The 19,846-nt window shown below is 41.8% G+C and overlaps 1 protein-coding gene across 1 annotated transcript in view; it reads right to left on the minus strand.

The window, feature by feature from the left end:
* The window catches only part of LOC310645501 (thrombospondin type-1 domain-containing protein 4-like), a gene marked incomplete at its 5' end in the record, with an annotated part of 114,340 nt that overhangs the window by 74,936 nt on the left and 19,558 nt on the right, over positions 1-19,846 (minus strand).

Genomic DNA, 19,846 nt, shown 5'->3' on the forward strand with positions numbered 1-19,846 from the left:
TGCTGCCAGCATCAAGTTCCCTTCGTCCAGTGCGCTCGCAGAGGGAGGGTCTTCTCAGGGTGCCGCCGGTAAAAGATTGCCGGTGGATAACACCCAGGGAGAGGGCCTTTTCTGTGGGTGTGCCTGCCCTCTGGAACCAGCTGCCCGTGGAGCTCAGGACTGCCCCTGACCTACGCTCATTCCGCCGGGACCTGAAGACTTGGCTCTTTGAGCTCTCTGGCCCAGGCTGAGAATTTTAACTGGGGTTTTATTTTCAGGGATAATTTAATCTTTTAATTCTCTTTTAACTTTGTATTTTATATTGATATGATTTTAAAATGCCCTGTAAACCGCCCTGAGTCCTTCGGGAAAGGGCGGTATATAAATCTAATAAATCTAAAATCTAATAAATCTAAATAAATTGCCTCCAGAAGTTGTGGGTTCTCCAACACTGGAGGTTCTTAAGAAGAGATTGGAGAATCATTTGTCTGGGATAGCATAAAGTCTCCTGCTCAAAAGAGGGCTGGACTAGAAGACCTCCAAGGTCCTTGCCAACCCTGTTATTCCGTATTCTGCAGATCTAGTCCTTGATATAGAAATGTGTGGAAAAATATATAGAACTCACAGGTTAAGCTACCCTTTAAGAGCCTCAACTTCTTCTTTGGGAAATTTCTGAGCCAAGAAGTTGTCATATTTCTTGTCTCCAATCTGTTGAATACCGAATCATGTTTCATAAATCACTGATCCTTTCTAATCTCTTTGGGTTAATTTATCTGCCATGCTTACTCTTGTTTCTCCCCGGGTCACATAAATCTTCATCGAGTTTGGGAAAGTCTTCCTGAATTTGTTCAGGCCTTGACATCTGTCAACCCTTAACCCATCGCTCATTCCAAATACATACCATGGAAAAAGCACCCAAAATGATTATTAAGAGTTTGTGGGAATGAGCCAAAAAACATACCATTTGTTTACCGCTTTTAAGAGTATTCCATGAATAAAATAGACATTAAATAGATTTTTCAACCCAAAATGTAACTAAAATTACTTATTTCAGTCGGAGGACTTGTCCTTCCTTTGCCCTGCTTTTAGTATCGTGGCATTTAGATGTTTTGTCCTTATTAGGCCATCTTTGCTCAAAGAATCTCAGTAAAGTTCCTTCTCCTTAATTTTACTTCTGACAAATTTTCATCTTCTTAGTGCTGTATTTAAATGATTTTCAATCCTTGAATTAAAGTCACCAAGGATTTGCACTGAGAAATTGCAATCTCGGGCAATCTAGAATAAAACCTTCTGGATTTAATTGGAGTTCCTTTGGAGGAGACATATAAGGATCCCATTGTGTTAATGGGATTCAGTGGCAATGCTACCAACAGAGCACAGTGTGGCCTGGTTAGAAGGAAGTGAGATCAGCTTATCTTTGTGATGCCTACATATTACAGGCTTTTTTTTTAACCCTCTCATTTTCAAAGTAGCTTAACTAGGCAATATTATCTCTTCAATTATCGTGTAGAGCCCGAAAAACTGGGTAAGATGTACTGAATAGTTACAAAATCAAATGATTATCAAGTTGATGCTGATTCTTAGCGACCACATAGATCTTCTCCGTGATGATCTAGTCCTAATCTGGTCCTTCAAGTCTTCCAATGGTGGCCCCATCACCACTAAGTTCATCCACCTTCCCACTGGCCATCTTCTTCTCTTTCCTTCCATGAGAACTGGATCTTTACATTGATCGATCGATCGATCGATCGCTTATGTCTCATTCAGTTGACGCTATTAGTAACCACATTGATTTAACTATTGGTTGTACACCATCCAGAGTCACATTCGGTGAGAAAGGTGGTCATCTAAATTTATCAAACGAATAAATAATGTTCTCCAGGAGAATCTGTCCCCAACTTGTTCCTTCCGGTCTTCCAACTGTAAATCCACCCCCTTGCCGTGGGTTGTCCTCTTCTTCTCTTTCCTTCCCTTTTTTCCAGCAGCAAGGGGGTGGAGGGATAGTTGCAAGACCTGAAGGAACAAGCTGGGGATAGATTCTCCTGGAGAACGTTATTGATTTATCTGATAAATTTAGATGACCACCTGTCTCACTGAATGTGACTCCTTTTGAGACATATCTCAGGTAGCAAATTTGGGGTTAAAGAACCGGAAATTCTCAACGTCAATTAATTAGACACTATTTGATTTTGCCTAAGGGAATATTGAGGTTATAAAGAAGACCAGATGAAGCCAAAGGGACAACAGAAATTAAGTGGGGAGCGTTAAAGGGGGAAGAAAAAGTATTGTTCTCTAAAAAGGGGGAACCTACCACAAAAGTCCTCTTCCTTTCACTAAATGTCCACTGGGGGTCTCCACAAGTCCACACAGTTGTGAAGTTCTCCATGAGTTGGGCATGTATACATTTACATGTCATTTTCATCTATTTATATTTATATAAACTTTCCCCACAGTTTATGGGAAGGAAGTGCATCCACCCAGCCACTCACCCAACTTCACTCTGACTGTCTTTGTATTTATTCCTCATGATAAGCGTTCCATACAAATGTAGTTTTATTAAGTGGTTGTGATTAGGGGGCCAGGACAAGCAGATGCACCATCTCATGGCAACATACCAATATAAACAAATCTTCAAAGGATAATGGAACCAAGACTTCACTCACAAACGCACCATTTCCCAAACCAAAAACTGGGAACTCTTGCTTCCCTCCTGGTGAACTCTCAACATCAACTATCTATATCACAGCTGAAGACCATGGAAGATCAATAGTAAAAGGATCAGGAATGTCTCACTCTAGTTTTTTCTTGAAAACTCAAGGCTTGAGTGGTATAGATCTATCTCGTTGGAAGTTCCACACTATCTTCCAACAGGCCCACCACGGTTAAAAGAACAACCTTTCTTGTCCTCTCCATTAACTTGTCTTTGAGAAGTAGGATGGCCCTGATCATGAAGGTGTCATCTAGGGCCACCAGAGTCAGTTGACAGAGATAGACCTGCCTCTTCTATGAATTTGTCTACCTTTCAAAGATGCTGGTGAATATGACATAGCTCGAAGTTCCACATTCATCTGTGAATTACATAGCAATGTAATAATTCTCCGTGTAGGTTGGAAGGAGAAAGCCAAGACGGATCGACAAGTTAGTGAGATAGTAGCTTCTTCCATTACAGATCTCCCTTTCAATACGTTTTGTCCAAAGGACCTACATTCTTCTGCAGATCAGTGTATGCAGTTTGGAAGTCTCTCTGCAGGATTTCCACTCTCACCCAACAAAAATCTGCTGAGATCCAATCTTAAAACCAAAAGCTGTAATCCACACCTTTGTCTGATGAAGGAAGAGCTCAACCTGGCAGAGGACACTGCAATAGAGAAATGAGAAGTGCAGATAAGCTCTTAGAAAACGCAGGGTGCCAAGATGGCCTGAGTTTACCTCCCTTCGCAACTTTTCATCTTCTCTGAAAGTTCTGCAGATTAGAGGGGAAAATGTGCTTTGCCCCAGGTGCAATCTTTGGGAATGCACCTCTGCTATGACATCATGAATGAAGGGAGAAAAAGTAAAGAGAAGAGAGGGAAAAGGGTATTGTCAGGTTCACACCCCGTAGAGGAGAACATTCCAGCCTTTCACTTGGGAAGATGATTTATCGCCCATTTCTAGCTCTTGCAAGCCTCTCTTCAGGGAAAATAAAAAAAAAAAACAACCAGAAGTTAGGGAAGGCAGTAACAGGCAGGCAGGCAGCCTCCTGAATTAGCATGACAAAGAAGAAGGTTTCCTACAAATCTATCAGGAGACCACAAAGCTTTGACTTCGGTCTTGCTGAGTTAGCTGAAGAAACACCCTTTCCAGAAGGCACCCAACTTTTGCCATTAATTGACATCGCTCAAGCTAAAAAGCACAGGAGATCAAAGATTTTGTCTTGCACTGCTCAGCTCCAAATGCTTTGGAAGGACAGACTACAATTAGCCTGTGCAGGCTGCAACATGCCTGTGAAACAATGGAGAGCGAGCAAGCCCCACTGACAGGTGGGGCTCTTATTACTGCTGGGGACTCATAGGAGAACAAGCTAAAATTACAACCTCTCTTTCAAAAAAGGGGTTCGTTTGCAAAACTGCAAATGCAAGAAGCATCTATCTGGTGGTCACTCTTGGCTTTCAAGGATACTTCATCAATCTTGCTAGTCCAGTTCTGGGCCATCCAAGGGGTCTATGCCTTCAAGCTCCAACAGAAAAGGCCATTTCTTCTCCTCACTTCCCAGGAATGTTTTAGTGCCAGAAGTTGAACTTTGGAATTTGCTTCCTGCAGAGCAAAGACTTGAGAAGGGAGCCACATCTGGGCTCTTCCTCCTCCAACAGAGGAAGGCAAAACCCCAAGCAAGGAGCAGCTCGAAGGGACGAGCTTTGTTTCGTAAAGTAAAGGAGGAGACTTAATTCAATGTATATCCACTAATAAAGAATTCCACTCGTCATTATCAAGATGAGCGGGAACTGGCTGGAGTGTGCACTTCAGTTCCCAGAATTCCCTAGCCAGCCTGTGGACGATGTCATCGTTTCGGTTACGTTGTGCAGCACTTTTAAAAGGTTTAACTTGAAAAGTAAGACAACGGTACTCCAAAGAAGCTTAACACAGTTGTACATCTGAAGGACAGCTTGAATACTTTGCAATCTGCTTTTGTCAAACAAGTTTAAAGGGGGGGCAGCCAAACACATCTTCGCCACACTTGAGAAAGCAAGATGTAAGCACTCGAGCTTGCTGAAAGAGCATAAATAAAAGTTAAATATTGCTTGGATATAATTGCCAGCATCCTGCTCCAATCTTCTAATGAATTGCTGCAAGTCCACGCTTCCCCCAAAAAAGAGATTTCCCTAGTCTCTTTCCCTCCTCCCTTCCAAGTTGGCTCGCAAGATCTGATTTTTCTTTTTTCTTTAATCAGCCTGGCCGCTGGTAAGATCCTTAAGAAATACATCTAGCTCTAATGAGATAACCAAAAGCAGGATTATATTAGCAGGCACGGGGCATGGCTGGACCCAAAACAAAGTTAATTCATCAAACGTGATGCTTCTCTCTCTTGCCCAGAGGATACCTTCAGATCTCGGGCAATTGCAAAGCCATGAAAATATATGATCCGGCAGGGTTGCCACAAGGAGAAAAAAAAAAGGCAGCAAGAATTTAAAATGCCTTCCAAATTAAAACGCCTTGCAAAGCTGAAACTGTTGAAAGCCGCTAAGGGCAATAAGCTCAGTGCCTTTGTTCAGATTGTTTCTCTGCGTGCAGGGAAAAGTAAAAAAGAAAAGTTAACTCACACGGTCTGGCTGTGTGTGTGTGTGTGTGTGTGTGTGTGTGTGTGTATGTATGTATGTTTATATATAAACAACAACTGAACTATGTTTCAACCATATCTTTGCCTGGTGTCTTGACTGAACTAACTACGGTTATGTTAACCATGGGGGATTGTGCAACATGAGCACAGTCCTAGTGACAACCTGCACCTGCCTTCCAAGAAACCATGGTTAATTAAAAAAAAGAGGGAGAACCAATTAATACTAAAACAGAGGTATTGTCTTCTTAAGTAGTACTCGTCCATTAAAACCACGGGTGGGGGATCCAAATCAAAGAGCGGCAGATTTTAGAGCAGGTTGATCATTTTGCTTTGGCTGGAGGTGAAAGAAACATTTTCAGGACTATTGAATGAGAAGCCATGCACAAATATAGCTGGTTTGGATGGAGGTGCCTTAGATGATAAAGCCATGGGTGGTGGGTGACCTTCTAGGTTGAAGGTAGATCTGAATCTGGGTCCTCCCAGTCCTAGTTCCACACTTTAACTAAGCCACTGGACCATCGATTCCTTCTCTTTTTGTGCTGAGATGGACTGTGTCTTCCTCTCTCTCCATTCGGCTACGGTCATACCGTGATGACTGCAGCGTTCCAACACAGGAATAGAAGCGTTGCCCTTATTACCCAGAGTTTATCAACCATGAGCACTTCACAGCAGATTAACTTAATTCTGATGTTTGGTAAATCTACGCTAGCGAGAAAATGCAACGGAGTTTTCACCAAGTAGATCTGGAAGAAAACAATTGTTCTATAGCAGCACAACTTTCCAGATCAGCCATGAATGTATCTCAGCCTTCTCTGACAGCCTGAAAGGGCAGATCGTATCAAGCCTCAAAGCCGTCCAAGTCTTGGGACCCAATGATGGTTAATGCGCTCTTGTCTGGAATTAATTTCAGACTTTTTTTTTTTTAACCAGCATCTCCATCCCACAGCCAGACCCTGGGAGAGCCACTAACGCAACCCAAGCCAAAGCAGATAAAAAGAAAAGATAGAGATACAGAGATATTGTGTGAGAAAGAAAATAGTTATTTCCAGAACGAGTTGGAATGTGAACACAGCGTAGTTGAGTATAGTTTTATTTGCTGCACATCCACACATTGCATCAGAGTTAAGTTATAGTTTCTTTCTTTTCCTTATGGGGATGCAGGAAGACTCTTGGAGAGAAGGGTCAAGACAACTTGAAGAAACTTGAGATGTTCAGTCTGAAGAAAACAAGGGAGACTTCATGATAGTCTTGTTCAATAACAGAAAGAAAAGTTATAGGGAAGATGTTCAAGATCTAATTTCCACAGTTACAGAAACTAGGCCTACGTTGCTGTTACTGACGTATAAATTAAGCACGAGAAGAATCTTCCTGGCAGGAAGACCTGTCTAGCAATGGAAGCCGTCTTTGTGGTTCTGGGGAGGGGCGGTTTAAGAAGAGGCTGACCAGCCTTCTCTCAAGAACCATTTCATTGCTTTTCCTACCCCTTGCAAATGATTGGATGGGGATGATCTTGAGTCCCTTCCAACTCCACAACTCCATAATTCTAAACTAAACCGTGAACCATGGTTTGACAAACCACAACTGGATTCACACGGCCCACTCATCCATAATGTAATGAGTTTTTGACTTAACAAACTGATGGAGCCCAGATCTTCCAGGAAGGGGGAACCAAAGCATTCCCATGACAATGGTCCCAGCTCCAGGGGACAATTATCCCAGTGGAAAAGAGAGGTCTCTTTCTTTGCCATTTGGCAAAATTCCAGGCGGACGGGGGGGGGGGAAGGGTGGGAAAAATCTTTGCCAAAGTACTATCACCAAAAAGAATAATGTACTCACAAGTTGAAAGCTATAAATTATGTCTTCCCCCCCCCAAAGAGCAGCTTTCGCAAGAACCGATGTTATCCATTATCCACTCTCCATTGTAGCACTCACCCTAATGTAGCCCACAGCCTTCAACGACCCTCACATCTCCTAAATCAGCCATTCCTGTGTTGCAGAGAAGCCAGCTAATGAAAGCCCACAGAACTATTTGTTGAGCTCCATGGCTAAGAATGTCTAAGGAGGTGAAGAGGAACAGACCTAAAAGCAAATTGTGACTCTGGAAAGAAGATTTAAAAATTAAAGGCGATAGATGGAATGCATAGCTGTGGTTTGAAATTTTCAAAGCCAAAAAAAGTGTGTGTGTGTGTGTGTGTGCGCGCGCGCGTGTTAAAAATTTAAAAAATCTGCACCACTACAAACAAACATTTATTTTTTATTTAGTTATATTTATATACCGCCCTATTCCCTGAGGACTCAGGACATCTTGAGCAAAGCAAGCATTTTTTTTTAAAAAAACTGCTGGCTGGCTGAGGAATTCTGGAAATTGAGATCTTCTCTATGTGACATCAGATTTCAGTTGTAATCAGAAGCAAGATTCTGGGGTCCTTGGTGTCTCCTCTGCTCTCTGAGCTTGGTTGTTTTCTTGCAGATGTTTCATTACCCAAACATCAATAGTTCTATTCTGCGCTACAAATATTCTCTTTTATTAGTCCACAAGTCTTACAGTTGCCAAGTTTGGAGACCCCTGTTTTAAACCCTTAATTTGGCATTCCTTGGAGTAGGGATGTCCAACCTTGGCAACGTTAGAACTTGTGAACAAGGCTTGAGCAGTAAGAGAAAGCATGATGGTCTCCCCTGTGCCAATGGGTCTCAAGGTCTCTGCTTCTCCTGGATTCATTGTCTTCTACCACCCGTTGAGTGAATGGATCCCAACTGCTTTGACTTGTTCTATGGACCAAACTGATCACCAGCTAAGGATAACCTGAATTTCCCCCAACTTCTTTTGAAATGCTATTTCAAAATGGCCCGTGAACTACCCTGCTTTGGTGGACAAAAGCTGGTGAGCACAATATTTTCCATCAAGCTCCCTCTAAAGAAATGTCAACCCACTTCAATGTGTGAGGAGAAAAGAATCAAAGCAGGCTGAGGGGGAATCCTAAATTCAGAACAAACACCCACCCACCCCATGATATGGGCATTCAGAACCCACAGACCAAGAAAAGGAACCTATTTTGTGTCGGTTTTTCCCACTTTATGATGCAAACCAGTCCCCCTTTTTTAATGAACCCAAACTCTGGAGACATTTCAAAGCTTCTTTAAAGATTTATGGAGGAAGCCACAGTTAGCCATCTTACACATGCCTCCCTTTTTATTCCCTCGAGTTTGAGATGGGGATGCCGGGGTTTTGTTTGGTTTGTTACCATGACGACCTATTTATCTTATTTTTTTAACCCTCCCAGCATTCAGTTGTAAGTTTTCTTGAAGAAACCCCACACTACTCTACCTACACTCTATTGGAAGAGTCTGCTCTCTCTCTCTCTCTCTCTCTCTCTCTCTCTCTCTCTCTCTCTCTCTCCATCCATCATTATAAAACCATATCAATACAAAAATTAAAGAATAGACTGAAAACAGAATTAAACCAGATTAAAAGCTATAAGTAAAATATCTGAAGGACTGCAGCCCACCTTGATTGACCAAGGATTCATTCTTGTCTATATCAAATATATATATATATAGATATATGATTTTGTGAGAGATGCTTGGTAATAAATGCCCCAGCTTGTAATAAATCATCAGTTGTCCTTAGTCTATTGTTTTATTTTATTTTTTTATTTTTATTTTTATTCCATTTATATCCCGCCTTTCTCCGAAGACTCAGGGCGGCTTACAAGCTTAGCAGTAGCCTTCATTCTATGTATATGCCTGCTTATTAGGGCTTTCACACACACCCCAAGCGGCATTATTACAAAGTCAGCTTATTGCCCCCAACAATCTGGGTCATTTCCTTCCCTTTTGTCTTCCTTTTCCAAAGATCTCAGCCAGATTCTGACCTCTGAGATGCTTGAACCTCCCAATCAGAGAAAAAAGTTGTTCTTGATGACTATTTAAGATAGCAATTTAAAGCTTAGATCTGCCAGTCTTGAAAAAACACTCACCTCCTTTGCTTAGCTAAACAGAAGTTACTCAGAATCGCTCAAAGCCAAGAAAATCTGAATAAATCAAATCTGAAGCCCAGGGTCAACGTCTGCATTTTGAGAGGCTTCTGCATTTTGAGTTAATCGTCTTTCTACAAAACGGGTTTTTAAAAAAATGCTTTTTTTTTTTTAATAAGGACCGTTGATGGGGAAGAGAAAGAGGCAGGGGAAGTAGAACAGCCCAAGGACTGTGAAATATCCCTTTTAAAGCAAACGCTCAGCTTAAATGGGGTACTTTTTCATGCCGAACAGATTTCACAAAAATGTGCTTTTTCCTGGACTAAATTGCTTCCATGCCTTTTCATTATTAGTACAGGAGTAAATTGGCTGGACTCCTCTAGATTCCGATCCAGATGAAGCTGCTTCCCACTTATCTACACTTAAACCGTGTTCAAACTATAGGCAAGGCTAATTTGTGGCCGTCCTAGGGTATCACCCACACTCAGACCGCAGGTTTAATCATGGTTCAAGGGGGATCCTAATTTCTACCAGGCTTTATCACTGAGCAACTTCTGTAAACTAGGATGACTGCTTGGATCAGGATGGGGAAGGTTAATCAGTGGCTAATCTCTCTTTTTGGCTTTTGGAGACATAAATATCCCTCCAAATACAGGGTTTTTTTTTATCCTTTTCTCGTGTGATGTTGCATGCTAAAGCGATTTGTTTTCGAGGAACTGTTTTGCTCTTTAAACCAAAGCAATGGCAGAAAATAAGAAAGGGGGGAAAAAGGCATCTATCGTCAGCCCTGCAGCCACTGAAAGCCGCTGGGACGGAGTCCAAAGAGGTGATTCACCATTTTGGGTCAATTCCGAAGGTGGCTCATATTAACAGATGGGAAGAAATATTTCTGTTTTACCGAAGCAACAGGCATGCAGTCTAAGGTTGGCGTGTGTGAAATGTCTCAGTCACAGGTCCTGCTTCTGTAAAGCATGACACCTATATTTGCAAACAAAGAAAAGTTTTTCCTTTCGAGGTTCACCCAAATCCAAGAGGCCTCATTCATCAGAGCATTAGCCATCCAGAGTGGAACCACAAAAATCTAGTCCCCAATTTCTCTGAGACTTGACCCGACCAAGTGGCATCTCACAACAATGCACAACGAGAAGGGCGGGATATAAATGGAATTAAAATAAAATAAATAAATAAATAAATAATATGCAAGGCTTTCTTTGGAGCCCGGGCAGATGCAAATTGCAGCTCTCTGCAGAACTTTATGGAGACGACGTGCTTTTAAAAATGAATCTGGGACGTTCTGAGGGTTTTCACCCTGAAAATGTGTTTGCCATATTCAGCCATGGGACGGTGCTAAAAAACCACCCTGGGGAATTAACCCTAAAACTTAACTAAAAGACGCAGCAGCCTGAGCCCAAATTTTAGCTATCTGCTGGATCCATTTCCAACAAGTCATGATCGTGAAAAGGGAATCATCTAAAAGATGATTACGTATGACGACTGATGCAGATTTTAAATGTGCATTGACGAGTTTTAATAACTGATGGCTTTTTGGTATGTAGGTCACTTCCTTGCATAGAAGCTGAAAAAAACATTTTCTAGCGGGAAGACTTCTCCATGACATTTATCAGAACTGGTCCTATTTATGCTGTTTTCTTAGTCCAGAGTCATGGACTACCTTCTTCCTATCTCCCAAACCATCATAAAAAATCCCACTGGGGGGTCCTTGATTTTATCTGAGCTTGGTTGATTTGTTGCAGACATTTCATTACCAAACTAGGTAACATTATCCATGCTAGAACCACACTCCTTTGTAGTACTGATGATGTTACCTAGTTGAGTCAAGAAACATCTGCAACAAAACAACCAAACCTAGAGAACACAAAGGACCCCATCATCCTCTTCCTCCCCCTCCTCCTCCTCCCCTTCCTCCCCTCCCTTCTAGCACTGATGATGTTACCTAACTGGGTAATGAAAAGTCTGCAAAAAAACAACCAAACTCGGAGAACACCAAGGACCACGCAGTTCAACCCTGAGCTACAAATATTCTCTTCTTTCCATATAAAGATCCCAGCTTAATTGAACTCAGCCAAGAATGAAGTCTCGAACTGTGGTGATGCACACACCAAACACTCCTTTTCATGCCTGCCACAACTTGCTTTAGTCAATGGTTAAATCACAGCGTTTGCACTTTTGCAAAGTTACACCTTTGTTTCCTGGTCTAATTGCAAAGCCAGCAGACTGGAAACAGTTTGAGGGTGAGCCCTGCCAGGGATTCTTGCCATCTATGAAGATAAATCTCAGCCCTCTGTCTGTGGAGCTATGAAAGTAATAAAGGCAGGATTTTTTAAAAAACAAAACAAAACAAATACATATCAAAAAAAAACCTGCTACACACTCCCGCAGGTTTGCACGGGTCCATCTGGCCCCCGGATCATCCTAAGGAAGCAAAATTGCCATCCATTTTTAAAGCTATCTCCTTCAACAGGTTCTTGAAACACAGTGGAGGAAGGAGACAGAAGAATGTAGAGTTTAAGCAAACACAAAGAGACTGTGAAAAGCGCAAATATTGACATGAAAATTCAGCCGATGAATAAGTGGAAGAATTATCCTTGTCGGCAAAAAAAAAGAATAAAAAAGATAAAAAAGGGAGAAGTTCTTTTCTTCAGCTAGAAGCCAAGATCAACTCCTTCCCTGTCGGATGAGTTGTTGCCTTCCAGGCATCAATAAATGGTCCAAATATTTTGCATTCTTTCTCTGCCCCAACACACTCACAAACACACACCCACACCAAACAGGAGGTTTCCAATTCATTACCTCATTAGCAGCCAAAGAGGACACGGGTTTCCAAACATTTTGTTTTAAGGATCGGCTCAAAAATAATTTTGAGGGCAAAGGTAGCCCTCTGGGGTCTTGGCAGAGTTGCTGAAGGAAACCTCCCCAGGAATTCCGTTTGGCCAGGGGCAAGTGGCAGATGTGAGTGGGGAAAAGATGCTGTGTTCAGGGCATGTTTGTGATAGGGATAGGCACAAGAGGACAAGGAAGCTGGTCAGAAGGAAAACCAACCTGAAAATAAAGAGGAATTTCCCAACAGTGGGAAGAATTAATCAATGGAACATCTTGCCTCCTGGAGTGGTGGGTTCTCCACTGCTGGAGGTCTTCAAGAAAAGATTGGACAACCATTGGCCCAGGTTGGCATGAGGACTCCTGCCTTGGGCAGCAGGTTGGACTAGAGGACCTCCAAGGTCCCTTCTAGCCCTATGGTTCTATGATTCTATGACAAAAAGTGAGAACCAAAACCGACAGGGATCCAAGAAGATAATCCCAGAGCCAGATGCAAAGAATGGCACAAATAAATTGAATTGTTATTAAAAAGAAAATGGTGCACCATCTCACTTTCAAGAAAGATCTACAAAGGTTCCTGCAAAGGCCACCTCTAGTTTGCCTTCAAGATTAACCCTACAGAGGAATCTTTCACTATCCATCTCATTTTGAAGGAAATAGCCCCCGTAACCATAACACCACTAAAATATAAGCTAAACAACCAAGATGCAGGAGAATAAATACAGAAAGGAGTTTATTCAAAGAGTAGTTGTGTTTATCTCTTGTGCTAGCCCACCCACTATTTGTTTTACTGAGAACCTACATCCTGATTTTAAAAAAGAGAAGATTTCCCCCCCCCCCTCTCTCTATTTATCTATCTATCTTTGTGTGTAGGGAATACAAACTAAATCTGCAATTTCAGAGATAGAATTTTATTCATGATTTAATCCATTGTTTCTCTCTCATCCTGGGCTTAACTCTCTGGAATATTTCACCTCAATTTCTGTTTGCAGATCCTGCTCAAGAGTAGACTCAAGCCAACCTTAAGGAGGAGAAGGATTTACTTAAATTCATTGGCCACCAAACTCCAATACATCCTGAAGGTTGATCCAAGAGAACTGCGGCGTCCTTGTTGGTCTCTGAACTTGGTTGTTCTCTTGTAGACATTTCATGACCCAACTAGGTAATCTCATCAGTGCTAGAAGGGAATGGGGTTTGCTCTCTGTTTATATGCAGGAGGCCTGATGGTCATCCTCAGCACCAACCATGTTCTTTAGTTGGGTCATGAAATGTCTACAAGCAAATCACCAAGCTCAGAAAGCACCAAGGGCCGAACAGATGTACCTGAGAAGAGCAGGTTCCCCAAGATAAAGGCTGGGATAGGAGACTCCAGGAAGACCAAAGACAATAATAACAAGGAAAAGGAACAGACCAAAGTGAGCGATTTAAACACCCGTTTTGGCTCCAGAGCTGTTTTTTGAGCGAGAACACCGGAGAGAGTGAAAGCCACCAGAGGACCTGAAGAGCAGATCTGTTCCGATGGTGGTGGAATTCACAAAGAATGCATTCAAGTCTTTTCGCTAGCTAAAGTTTTCTGAACAGATGGATTGCCCATTTATGGCCCAGGACCAGCGCCATTCAGAGTGTGCTAACAAGAGCCACTCTCTGCATACCCAAGACTGTCTGAGTATTTCTTCATCCAAGAGAGAAATCGGGAAAAGGCCCTATTCCCTCCCCTTTGCAAAAAAAGAAGGAAGGAAGGAAGGAAGGAAGGAAGGAAGGAAGGAAGGAAGGAAGGAAGGAAGGAAGAAAGGAAGAAAGAAAGAAAGAAAGAAAGAAAGAAAGAAAGAAAGAAAGAAAGAAAGAAAGAAAGAAAGAAAGAAAGAAAGAAAGGCGTGAACTGCTGAAAGTCAAAATAATTTAATATTATAGCTTCAGTGGGATAAGCCCAGCTGGCTTTTAAAAAGAGGCAAAACAGCAAATGCTGCAGAACAACATGGCAGAAGGCTCCGAGACCCCCCCACACACCCCCAACCCCATCCATTGGTAAGGTTTTGCACATCCCCACAGATCAGTGAAAACATCTGGAGAATAGACCCAAAGAGAAACCTAAGTTCAAATGTTATTTTACCATATGTCAGCAGGAGCGCTGGGGAATTCTTAACAAGGAAGCGATTAAACTGAAGGCAATCAACATATGTTCCATACTTAGGGCTGGATTCCTGAATTCTTTTAAATAGGATTCTGCTCCCGATTCTGGATGCGGAGCCAGAAAAAGTAGTAACGCTTATAATAAAAATGCACAAATGTTTTATTACTCAGTAATGAAAGTCCTTGCTATGAACTCACTTTTTTTGCCAGCAGTGAGATCAGCTGTAGCTAAATTGATAGAATTGGAGGGCTGGAAGGGACCTTGGAGGTCTTCTAGTCCACCCACTGCTCAAGGCAAGAGTCCTTATGGCTTATGTCAACCAAGATCAATGGTTGTCCAATCTTTTCTTGAAACCTCCAGCAATGGAGCCCCCACAGTGCTGGGAGGCAAGCTGTTCCGTTGATTAATTCTTCGCACTGTTGGAAAATGTCTCCTTATTTCCAGATTGGATCCTTTTCTGATGAGCTTCCATCCCCCAAAAAGTGTTTGACTCAAGAGAAGAATTCAAAGCAGGGAGTTTGACTTAAGCATCTCATTTAGGTGGACACCTCTGAAGCTGGAGCCAGTCGAGGATTTCAGAAAATAAAGTATCCCATGTTCAAATCAACTGCAATTAGAAATTTATCAAAGAGAAATTCAGCTTAAAATTAAGGAAACATTTCTTGTTAACGGGAACAATTAATCAGTAGAACAAGCTTGCCTTCAGATGTTGCTCCGTTCCTGGAGGTTTTGGGCTGGGCAGCCACTTGTCCAGAATATTGTGGGGGTCTCCTGCTGGAGCAGGGGGTTGGGCTCCATGCAAGGTCCCTTCCAACTCTGTTATTCTATATTCTGTGCTTGAGATGAAGGATGAGAAGCTCCCCGTCACTGGGATGCAATTATTCTCAGTGGCATCACACAGATGAACCCAGGAGGCTGAAAAGGCAGATCAGGCAAAAAGAAGCTCACATTTCATGGGGGAAGGAGAAAAAGAATGTTCCCAGGATATCCATCTTGCTTCAGTTCGCCCTTGTGACAGGTAAAACACTGCCCTATTGATTTTCTACCTTCAATTAATCCCCTGCTTGACACCAAACATCGACCCTAGCTTGATTCCAATCATGGCCAGTTGCTTGAAGGATGGAGCTTCAGGCCAAAGGGAAGCTACGTTCTAGAAAGTATTTTCCCATGTTAGAAGTTTAAGTGAGGAAATTGGTTTCTGACAATCCAGGATAGGAAACAGTAGGACAACAACTTTGCTGGACTTTGAAGCAGGAGGCTCTCCAAAAGCCATTTCCAATGGCATCCAGTGGACCAACGCAGTCTGAAAAGCCCGTTCTTTGTCTTTATTTTTATTAAGCGATTTGATCGCCTACAGAGGTATGCCAGTAAATCTTGGCAGCTGAACAGAATCCGAGTGAAATAACATCTTAGAAGCAGGTGATCCCTTGTCCCTTAACCTCACTTTGTTGCCACACATCTTTTCACAGGGAGCTATTAATGGACTTTTCATACATATGTTAATGTCTTTGCGGAAGAAAACCCCTCATTTTCTCCCATTCGCCTCAATCCGATTGCTGTAACAAAAGCCCATGTTTTATCATAAGCTCCTCAAACTATTTAGCTGGCAGCTTCATGTCCTCAGATGTAGTTGTGTGAAATTTCCTCCGTCCTGAATGTGGTATTCATTGGCATTGACCTGTAAGCATCTTCCCCCCCCCCCCCCCCCAGTTCTGGCTTCTACTGAAATCCGGATAATTTTCCTTCGGTTGAGATTATGGAAGGTTGAGAGTTCACCTCTAAGTTAAAACAGCAGGGAACAAAAACTCCTTTTCCAAAAGGGAAGATTAACCAAGGTTTGTTTACAGGATGAAAAAGCCTGCTTTTAAAAAAAAACCAGCAGGCTGAGGGATGGAGAGGTGGAGAACTCATAAAAAATCAGTATTAAGTCCACACTATAAAGAGAGCTGAATAAACAAGAATGTGGAGGGTTCTTTTATTTAAACATTTCTTAAAAGCCTAGCATTTCACCCATGTTGCGAGATGTATTCAAAATAGACTTTTGTAGACTAAAATGGGGTACAGCGTTGTCCTGCTTAACATCTCCAAGGTTTTCATAAAGTAAATTATTTGCTCAAATTAATCTATAGATTTTGACTGAAATTCACTTCAGATGGAACACATTTTATGTGCTTTTTTCATTTATACTGTTTCTATTATTTAATATACAAAATATAAAATACAAAGAAAATAAAAGTAAAAAAAACCCTTTTTGGCTGCCAAAGAACAAAATGAGGAGATTGAGGGAATCTTCTTAAATCTTGACTGCTCTCCAGAAGATCCCAGATGTGGAGAGAGCACAATTCCAGATCATCCTCATGTTTAAATCATTTTCCTGGATGTTCGTATCCATAAGCCTGTTGAGCTGTTTGCCTTCATCCAAAGGAATTCTCCTTGCCTGTTCTGGGTCCTTCTGCTAGCATACCCACAGAAATCTAGGGAGGATTTCATTCAGGAGCAAATTGTAAACAAAGATCCCAGTTCTTCAGTCAGCCTTTCTCAACCCACATATTTCTCACCAGAAGGAGTTCGTCCGCTAATGTCTTAGTTGTCTCTGGATTTGCTTACAAGCTACATACATTACCAAGAAATGGAGAAAACAAGGTCGTCTCCCAAGTGCATTCAATTCATTTCATACAAACATAAAATCAGACTTTGCTTATTTCATGCCTGCTTAACGGCACCTTTGCAAGTTTCATCCCTCCCTTAACAACAGACGTATGAATCACTTTGGGAGGTTAATGATAATTGACGGCACTAAAGCAGGGCTGTTTACCTTTGTGGCTACGATCACTCTCATGTTCAGCCAGCCAGGTTTCCTTCGAACGACTCTCACAAGAGAAAATGTCAACTCTACAATGAACATGGCTGCAGCCATTTTTTCTTCTCATTCTAGGTTTCCACATAGGACGGAGGGAGGGCCTCATGTCTAGGTGCTTCCTTAATCAAAATAATCTTCTGTCCCATGGGAAGCAAGGTCATCTGCTGCTCCCGCGATCAGGGACTGGGTGTGTATAAGAAAGCCCACCAAATGAATGTATTGGGGAACATAGGGATGGCACAGTTTTGTGGGTGGGACATTATACTTTGGAACTGGGTAATTTTTAGTGGGAAATTCAGACTTGGTTTCACTTTTGATCATGCCGATACTCTGTAAGGAATAAACATGTTCTTTGAGGAATTTCCAAGCCTCAGAGATCTGCTTTATTCGTCTCTGTCTGTCGGAACCATGACAGAAGAAAGAGAGGCTCTTGTGCTGAGAAAGGCAGCCATCGTGTTGACAGGTGGTTGAACCCTTAGATCACCGACGCTTAAGGTACTTTAGGTGACATTTCTCAGGACCTTCTTCTGAAGCTCAGGGTCATCGCGAAATAGAGCTCTGTTCCTTTTGTTGGTGCCCTTATCGGAAGTGTTGACAGAAGAAATGTGTGTGCAGTGAAAGCATGAAGGAGGCCGAAAAATCGACACCCAAACATGTTGCAACAAGCTTTTGTGGAATCTGAAACTCGGCCATGCAAAGCCATGCCTGCTTGATGCAGGAATAGAAGATAAACCTTCTTGGACAAAGGATTGTCCAGTTTTTGCTGGATGACTTCCATGAAGAAGAGTCCCACCATTTATCTGTCAAGCTGCTCTTAATATTAGGATTTTTTTTTCTCTAACACCCAGTAATTTAAGACCATTCTTCCTTGTCCTATGTTCTGGAACAAGAAAAAACAGATCTTGACCTTCTTCTGTGGGACCTCTCTTCATCCAGAATGCACCAACCTGACATTGCTGATCTCAGCCAATTCTTGTTTGCTATTCTGGTAGGCTCAAGCAACGTCTTCTCCTCTATGAGGTAAGAAAAGCCAGAGAGCTTATTCCTTGGTTTAATTCAGTTACATGAGCTTAGAAGGTGATCCACCAAGCCAGATTCTCAAGAAGCTCAGCTGGCCCCAAAAAATGAAGAAATGAAATTCGACTCTACTAATGCCTCCATATTTGCCAAATTTAGTACACAGTTGGGGAGACGTCTGATGTGGTAAACATCCTTATGATGGAAACAAGGTATTCACAATATCCTAAGGCCACATTTGCATGTTGACGTGACCCCAATTTGTTGTTTAAAAGTCCTTCAGCTGTATGGGTTCCCTCTCCTTCATTCCTTTATCCTTCCTACTCCATAGGGTTGCCCACGAATGTATTGAGGTTCAGAACCGTTCTTGGTTTGGAGAGCAATAAAATAACTCAAACTTGTACGCTTGAATGCCTTTCAAAAAAATTTCCCTCAATTTTCCTTGATCCAAGAATTGCATTTAGGTTTTTGCTGAGGAGCCACAGTTCAAAACCTAACAGGGGAAGTCAAGTTAGAAATTCAACTGGATGAATTTAATGAGAAATAAATATGGCTAATGGGATTGTTTTTCATTGTATTTAACATTCTTCTCTTCTATCTCAGTAAAATTGCAGTGTAAAATAAACTTTTGGCAGCCCTTCAGGAACACACCAAAGGAGTCTTAGGTTGTCTTCTTCTGTTTCATAGTTGTTGATAATATTTGGAATATGAGAGCTTGTAGGCCCATAATTTCCGAAGGCATGGCATAACTGGATTTCAACATTATTTATGACATTATTTCAATTTATAGCACTGAGAATAACACTGAAATGGCCCGTATGAAATGGTGAAAGGGAAGCAGTTTTGAATCTACCTTTCGATTAAACTTTCTGAATGGGTTCCCTTATTTCTTTTGCTGAAATGCCTTGTTCATCATCAAATTCCAAGAAAAACTAGGAAAGAGGATAGGAAAGGAAAGGAAACTCTTCTGGTTAAGTAAATTAGATGGCTTTAAAATTCATTTCCCTGTTATGTTAGTGCATACAGGGCACCTATTCAAAATGGCAGCTCTGGGAATAAACGCCGACTCAGGTGGCAGCTCTACGTTTTGTGCTGAGCTGGGTCTATTTCACCTATAAATGTTTAAAAAGACCCCACTTATGGATATTTTTAAAAAGAAAGTTCCAAAGATATTTTTCTGACCGCTTCTTACCTACACACAGTTCTTTGTTCTCTTTCTGATTAAACGCCGCAGTTCCACATCACCCTTTCATCCAGAAATGCACATTATTATTTATTAATAATTAGATCAGCTCCCGATAATGGGAAATCACCCGGCTTGCAATTCCCCAAATGCCAAAGCAGACAGGAGGAATGCTTTTATAGGTAGTCCTCAACTTATGACATCTTCACGAGCTTTCGAAGCAAAGTTCAGCTTAGTAGGAAATGCTATGAAAATGATTCTACAAGGTGTCCTCAGAGGCAGGAGAGGGGGGATTTGAAGAGAAGGAGCAGGGGTGACATGATAGCAATATTCCAATATTGGAGGGGCTGCCACAAAGAAGAGGGGGGTCAAACTACTCTCCAAAGCACCAGAAGGTTTAAAGGTTTTTTAAAGGTTTTATTAAATTTTTATACCGCCCTTCTCCCGAAGGACTCAGGGAGAGAAGGCAAGAAAGAAGGCAAGAAAGAAGCAACGGATGGAAACTAACCAAGGAGAGAAGCAACCTAGAACTAAGAAGAAATTTCCTGAC

This window comes from Vipera ursinii, assembly GCF_947247035.1.
Source record: "Vipera ursinii genome assembly, chromosome: 11".
NCBI lineage: Eukaryota > Metazoa > Chordata > Lepidosauria > Squamata > Viperidae > Vipera > Vipera ursinii.